The sequence below is a fragment of the Brachionichthys hirsutus genome, chromosome 10 (genome assembly GCF_040956055.1).
Source record: "Brachionichthys hirsutus isolate HB-005 chromosome 10, CSIRO-AGI_Bhir_v1, whole genome shotgun sequence".
Taxonomy (NCBI): domain Eukaryota; kingdom Metazoa; phylum Chordata; class Actinopteri; order Lophiiformes; family Brachionichthyidae; genus Brachionichthys; species Brachionichthys hirsutus.
In genome coordinates this window covers 5,996,228-6,004,070 of record NC_090906.1, presented here as the reverse complement: position 1 = coordinate 6,004,070, position 7,843 = coordinate 5,996,228, and the positions used below count along the sequence as shown (strand labels likewise).

Below are 7,843 nucleotides of genomic sequence, written 5' to 3'. Positions count from 1 at the left end.
TGTTGGATCAGAGTCCTGGTCTGAAGACATCTCCTTTCACGTCTCCTTTCGCAGCTGGCGCTCACCCGACGGCCGTGGGGGGGTTAAAGGGTTGTTCAAGCTGTTTGCATGTGTAATTTGACGTCTGTCAACAAGAGCTCACATGTTCTGGGTCCATCGTTTTCTTTTTAAAATCTTCAAATGCCTATCAATTAAATATCATGGGAACAATTGGGGGTGAGACAGGCGATTTGAGGTTCATCTGGAGAATGACATTGATCTAGTAAGTATATTTTAGCAATGTCATAACCTGCCTTTATTATGCCTCTGATTGGCTTGGTATGATAATGATGCTGCTCTGGCTTCTCTGTTCCAGCTTGTCGGTAAGACATTTGTCAGTTCATATTTTCCATCCATTTTTATTTTGTTTCTAACACACATTTCAACTGTGAATAATATATGATAGCATCAAGTTATCCTTAAAATTTTATTTCAATAATGTCATTGGGACAACTGGTTCCAGCACCACCACCGCTTCAGTGCAATATGCAGTCTCAAAAGAGTCCAACACAAACTCATACCAGACAAATTAAAGCCAACAGACCATGGCTACGGTTGAAATATTTATGGAGGTGGTGGAGGGTACGCTCTGCAGAGAAAATAGCTAAGTGCCATCCAGGATTCACTCCATGATCGATGTACTGTGACGTGGAAGAATCTCCAAACGTCTCCATTCCCCCCCACACTCTAATCTTAGGTAATGTCTTTGGATTTTGTGTGTTGATTAGTCATAAATCTGTGCAGTGGTAAACTATAATGAATTCAGGTATTGTCTCTGCTTTCTTCTTTTCTAATTAATTGGGTTTGACATTTACTACAATAAAATTGGAAGGCTCTGTTCAGACCTTTCTTTACTTTAAATTCACTGTGTGTTTTCCTCATGAAAAATATTTCACTGTGTGAAACCATAACAGCCAACCAATGAACTTAACCAATTACACCAGCACACCAAGATATGATTCTTTAAAAAAAGAAGCCATAATAAAAGAAAATGTAAGAAACATTTAATTTCAATTAAAAAAAAACTTCCAGCCCGAGATACAACCATGTTTTACGTTATATGATTCTACAGCATTGGCAAACACATGAGAAATTCCCATTGCTGAAGTATGAGTGTCATTTCCAAGAGGAAACACACAACAACACGTGCAAACGCCCAACAAAAACCGTGGCGGGTTCGCTGTGCAGATTCAGCGGATCGGTGTTTGCTTCTGGCCAGTAGTTCCTCCACGGAGGGAGCACTTAACGTGTCCTGGGTGGAGAGAATAATGTCATGCCTCGCAGATGTCATTTGGGAAGCAAGAGGCTTAATGTGTGTGTGTGTGTGTGTGTAGGTGTGTGTGTGGGTGCGAGAGTGAATATATGAAACTGAAAGTGCATTTATTATCATAATCAACACTTCACATCGTATTGAAAAGCTTCCTTTTGCCGTACGTCATCACTCGCAGCCTGACGTTTGCATTATATAAGATCAGTTTTTCCGTGTCAGAGATATCTAGATTAGTCTAGATTAGCAGTAACACATGTTGTCAAGTTAAATCCGAAGACTCCTTAACATTCTAGACAAAGTCATTTGAGATACACCTCATCAGTGTGTTCATTAAATAAACAGAGATGTCAATAAATAAAGGTGTGAGCGTTGGCCCTGGTGCGATTTTCCATTAAGTTTAGAATCCAGGAAATTGAAAGTGGCCTCGCTCAGGCCTCAGACAAATATCCACAGCAGATCTGTGTTTCCACTTCAATGATATCTGGGTGGACGATGGCCAGTACAAAGTAACAGGGTGCAGATGAGCTGCTTCTTCACTAAGACGATAACATCAAATGACAAAAGGCCTTTACTGACCTGTCACTGCAATGTTTCTGTCATCTCTTTATCATTTGGCCGTCATTGTGTATCTTGCTTTTACTCATTATACTCATCTGTGTACCATATAATCATACATAGGGATCTACGTTCCTGCTTATTCACAACACAATCTTGACGAGTTTCTAACACAGAACATACAAAGTGACATCATCGTATATCAGCAAGAATCACACACAGGATGTTCCAGGAATCAGTGTGTGTGTGTGTGTGGGGGGGGGGGGGGCTAAGTCAGGGTAGGAAAAAAGATAGAGTTGGAAATAGATCAGTGAATTGATATGACGACACAAAGGGAGTACGGCCATGTGCTCTCTGTCACCGTTGTTGATCTGGGTGATGAGATAGAGGAGTTCAACATGTTTCATGGCGTGCATGCTTGCAGTTTCTAAAGCAGATGTTGGGGTGTCTGACCGTACTGGGCATCGCTGAAACATCGCTCAGGGCAAAATAAATAACGTGGAGGACGAACACAAAAGTTGTGCAACTTTAGAAATACAGGAATTTTAACCGCAGTAAAAGCTGACAGTAACCCCCCCCCTGACTTTGAGCATGCATTCATTTTGGAATAATAAAGTTAATCTGCCAGGAAGCAACAAAACAGCGTTTAGGAGTATCGGCCACGATAAAGTCTACTTGTAGGATCAGTTTAAATTAGATTTGCAGCGATATAAATTTAAACATACTGATTTACCTACCGGTCCATTTGCATTTGGCTCGTTTCAGCTTGTCATTAAAAGGTGATTTACAATCACACAAGAAACAGCTGCATCAGTTTTTTTTAACTGGACACCTACAAGTTACTTTAAATTTAGCTACGCAGAATCTGTCTAATATCAAACCCCCCTCAGATCAGAAAGGCAATTATTGAACATTGAGAGTAGCCTCTGTGGTGTCTTCAAGGTAATGTTGGTTATATTGTTTCACTGTGGCAAAAAGAAAATAATGATTTGATTTGTTAGAGAAAGAGTAAATCATAGCAAAACATGGTCCAATCAGCTAAATAGAACTTTGGTTTTTTACAGAATTACATTTTAGTATTACTTTCCTGAATGAATTTAATTCATAAATGTATTTCTTTTTTTACTCCTATGGATTACACGACATTAAAATCACCGGTGACTGTGTGTGGATTAAACAACACATACACACATTTATTCGGTCCATTCAGAACCAAACACACACAATGATTCGGCCTCATATTCTTTCTGTCTGTGGTTCTTCTAAATATTATGTCTCGTTGTTCCAGACCTCGCAAAAACCACCTCGGAATGCTTCCACACACCAAATATGTTTTCCTCATCTGTACGTCTCAAGCAGTATATCATCGAACGATATATAATTCATCTTGTAGCTGGATTTACTCTGACAACGTCGCTCATCTCACAAACCAAAGCCATATGAGCTTTTGTTTTATCACATTTTCCTTCAGAGCCTCTGATTGTTTCAATAAAGCTGTTTTAAATTATAGGAGGCATTTTAGAGGACTGTCTTCTCATTTTATCTGATTTTATTATAGAGCATAAGATTATAGAGATGAATGAAACGTCAAAAAATTAGAACGTAGAAATTGTACCGTGTTTTTGACACTGAGATTTACACAGCAATGATTCTTTATATTATTTTGATGGGGTTTTGTTTTCTATTTTGATGTCAAATCTTCCTGAACAGATGCAGGACTACAGTACGATGTGTCCTCTGGTCCAATGGAAACCAATTTACCAAAAGGGAAACATAAATCAGCTGTTATGGTTAAAATGACGGCGTCTGTATTCGAGTTGGAAGCTTCTGTTGGAATGTTTGCATGTGAAGCCAAGCCCAAAAAGATAACTTATAGAATGCAAGTTACAGTGAGGAGTTTTTTATTTGGAAAGCTTCTATTTTTTTTGTACAATATCGACTGGAGGGATGATATACATATTAGTTCAGTCATGATCAGAAATTTAGGGAAATCTGTTTTTTAAAAACGTCACGGAAATAAGAATGTGTGAGCAGAACTTCCTTAGATGACTCTGAATTGGAGAGAATAAAAAAACATGATTGGTCATCCTCTTGGTTTCTCGCATTGGATGGTCTTAAAGAGATCCCTGACTGTTTTGACAAATTGGTCTAAAAACACATGAATTTGCCTCTACTACGCAAATACATAGACAAAAATATATAATTATTTCTTATAAGATATAACATCCAAATTTTGATTATAGCAGCGATTGATGAACATTCCAATCTGTAATTCAAAATAAAATGAAAATGGAATAAAGTTTATTTGTCTGTTTTTAATATAATGGGCTGTTTTGATTGGCAGAGGGGCTTGCCAGGTCAGGCAGCCAGTGTGATTTTAGAAAAGACTGATCATTCATCTCTCATGCCTTGAAGGATTCCGTTGTACAAAGGTTATCTATCAGACTATTTAGATTAAATGTTTTTAATCAACATTTCTGTGATTGTAAAAGTGAATCACTAAGCCTGTATGACCTGAGGCAGTTTGGCAAAGATGCTGCCAATTTCATTGGCAACCTTTATGGACCAAGCTTTGACCAGAGATCCCAGAGTCCTGATGACATCCATGATCCCAGGGCTCTGAATAAACTCCTGCAGGTCTGCTGGCAGGGGTTCAGCTGGTTTGTTCTGGAATCCAACAATGGAGATGACATTTGGCACCATGGGCGGAGGGAAATCAAATGCAAAATCACCCGAACAGCCAAATACATCAGGGTTGCACAACAGACAAAAGGAGAGTTTCACAGAAAAGCATTGCAATTTAACTCTTTGCATGCCATTATCGTCAAAATATGTTTTTTTCTAACCCAAACATTTACTGCCATCCATGATAAATAAGGTCTATATGGAACCTTCTGACAAATTTGTCCAACCCCAAAAAAAACATAAATTATTATACAAGTGCTCTAATTTATGTAACTTTTGCAAAATCTGGATTTTTTTCCTGTGGAAAATGCAGATGCATGTGTTGGCTTGTATCTATGAGCTTTTTCAGGAGGGAATAAATCAAACTTCTGAAGTAGAAGTCTCAAAACCTTGAAAGGCCACGTGTATCAAATATGATATGTTTGGCAATAAAGGGTTCATCTTTAATTTGGTAGGTTCTGTCATAGTAAAGAATATTCTGTGGGGCTTGGAAAATCTGGAAAAATGCACAAAAACTGGGGCACTCAGGATAAAGCTGAGTTGAAAATGGCTGGCACTCAATGAGTGCCAGCAATGGGCAAAATCAGGAACAAAATCAAGCAACATATAACATTTACAAAAATACAGCAAAATATTTAATAAAAAGAACTGAGTACAACTACTGAGTACAACTACTACCAAGGTCTGGGCAAGGAGCAAAACTGAAAAGAGCCTAAATAGTGTGACAGCTGACAATGAGACGAGACGAGCAGCAGGTGAAGCTGGTCAGCTGATTGCCGGCAGGTTCTTGGAAGACAGGCAAAGTTAGTGCATGGGTTAAAGCTGTGGCTTACCCAGGGCCGGGACAAAATGTCCTGCCTCCTGAAGTACCGGTACTGAGATGATGTCAAATCCTCCCTCCAAATGTTTCTCACAAATGGCGTTATAGCTTGGTCTAATCAAGAGTTCCTGATGGAATGCCATAACGCCATAGAAAAGCATGTTTTTGAACCTCTGGCTGAAACTGATCTGGTCTGTTAAGCCCGAACCTGGCACTGGGATCTAAGAGAGTGGTGAGGGGGGCAATAGCAGAATGACCATTCCAATCCAGCGAGCAATTAGCACGACAGGATGTTTAAGATACTTAACAATCACAGCTCCTCCTGCCATGGCAGGGTCATTAAAAACAAGATCATATTTTGAATTTATTGAGCTTTTGACCAAAGATTTATCATTTAGGATTTGAGAAACGGCATCACACTCAAATGAATGGAATATCTTTTGGACATTGAGGTAAGTAAGCGCTGATGCTCCCTCTCTCTGTGCCTGGAAAATCAGAAACAAATAGTCAAAAGGGTGTTTGGATCTCAGTATGTACGTGACTAAATGGCTCACATTGGGTTCAGCACACATTCCGAAATTACATACCGTCCTATGCTCCAGGAGGAACACATTCAAAAGGTTCTTGAACTCTGCATCCAATTTAATGGAAATGGATATGTATAGAGGGGAGTATTCTGGGATGCACCAGCTAGTTGAAGACCTCATGACAGCAATGTTGTGATGCTAAGTATCAGGTTCTTCCAGCGGGACCTTCATGTTCATCCAGTGATTCCCATCTACCAGAAACACTGCAATGTTTCCTCATGTACAGGGATGGTCTGCAGGAAATCAGACACACGCTGAGGAACACAGATATTTGACAGGCGCAATTCAGTGTTGTGGTTTCTAAAATGTTACAAAAAGACAGCAGGTGAAATAACCTCAGCTTCAATGTCATCTTAGCCTTAGGAACGATTTGGTCAAGGCCTTTGTGGGTTTGCATGAGGTGAAAACAAATGTAAGTGTGCATCTTATTTCTATTTTAAGCAAAGGGACATTTTGTACTGTGATAATGAAATATAATATGAGGTCAATCCCGTGATACAATTCCTGAAATTCACATACCGGTACTCATGTTCCAGGTGACAGCTGCAACTTGTCCACTGACTGATGATCCACACACACGTGACTTCAAACTCCAGATATGATTACCTTTTAAGAGGTAAATAACTGGTAAATGAGATACATGTAACTAGTTGTGTGTCACATGAAAATGTTCCACCCTGGAATTGTGATTCAGAAAATCAACCCCCCCCCCCCCATCTTTCACATTTTAAGCAAGTTGGAAAATGATGAAACCTTGTGAAACTTTCTTTCGTGGCTGTCTGGATTAACATTGTATCAGAGAGTCGTCCATGATCCCTCATAAAGCGAGAGCCTGAGCGGGTAAAGATGTTTTGATTGAGCGCAAAAGAGGATTAGAACTTAAATTACTTGAACTAAAGCTGATTGAAAGATTCATCAAGTCAAAACTACAAAAAACTGAATACTGGATACTTAAAAATAGCAGAGAATTACATTGTGTGCTCGGTGTTCTTCTTATTTGACAGGGCTCTGCGTGCAGGAAACTTCTCCCATCGCCATCTATAATCTGCGTTCCTTATTTTCACAGGTGGTTCCTTTATTTTTGCTGTTGATTTTGTATCAAGGAACACAAACAGCCTGACACCAAACTGTCACCCAGAAAACTGATGATTAACAAGAAAATGTAAATACACAATCTAAAGTTTCGGAGTACAAACCCACTACGCCACGCCGCAGTGGTATGTCATGCTATGTATCTTATGTAACTGCTTAGTCTGAATAAATAAAAGTCTTCATTTCTTTATGAGAAGGCTTTTTATTTGGGTTTTGGTGGGGGTTTTTTTTTAAAGTCTGTTCAAGCCATTTTCATTTGTCAGAAGGGTTCTCCATGGGATAATGACCACATGGAAACCCGGGGATGTCTGACTCATGCATCTGGGAGAGGTCTCTGCAGCCCCACGCTTGACAAATAACACCCTCTTCACAAATCTGCAAAGGTCCCGAGCAAACTCCTCCCAGGTCCCCTTCCTGTCCTCGTCCTTCCTGTCAGTAAAACATTAAACTAAAGTTTATAGAACTGTCTCATTCTCATGTCAGATGCAGGGTGTTTGCTCCAGTGCACGCGACTGGGTCACATCAGTAGCCATCATTTTCCACACTGGGCGCAGTGAAACGGTGAGCGGAAGAAGACAACAGTAGAAATTAAAATAAATTGTCCCGAAGAATTATAAACCCCTTCAAATTTACACTTTTATTATTCACTCCTTTTTATTGGAAGAATTTCAAACCAAATAAATTGTGCATCTGGACATCATTGCTGCTTACGGGAACTCGGGAGAGCGGCTTTTATGTGAGCCTTTAAAGCGTCCTATACGGACGAATCAACCTGGCCAGACAAACGGTAAATGG

The 7,843-nt window shown here is 39.6% G+C and overlaps 1 pseudogene; it reads right to left on the bottom strand.

Moving 5' to 3' along the window:
- Positions 1–1,105: 1,105 nt before the first annotated feature.
- LOC137900234 (UDP-glucuronosyltransferase 2B4-like) lies at positions 1,106–6,485 on the bottom strand (annotated as a pseudogene).
- Between the last annotated feature and the right edge of the window lie 1,358 nt (positions 6,486–7,843).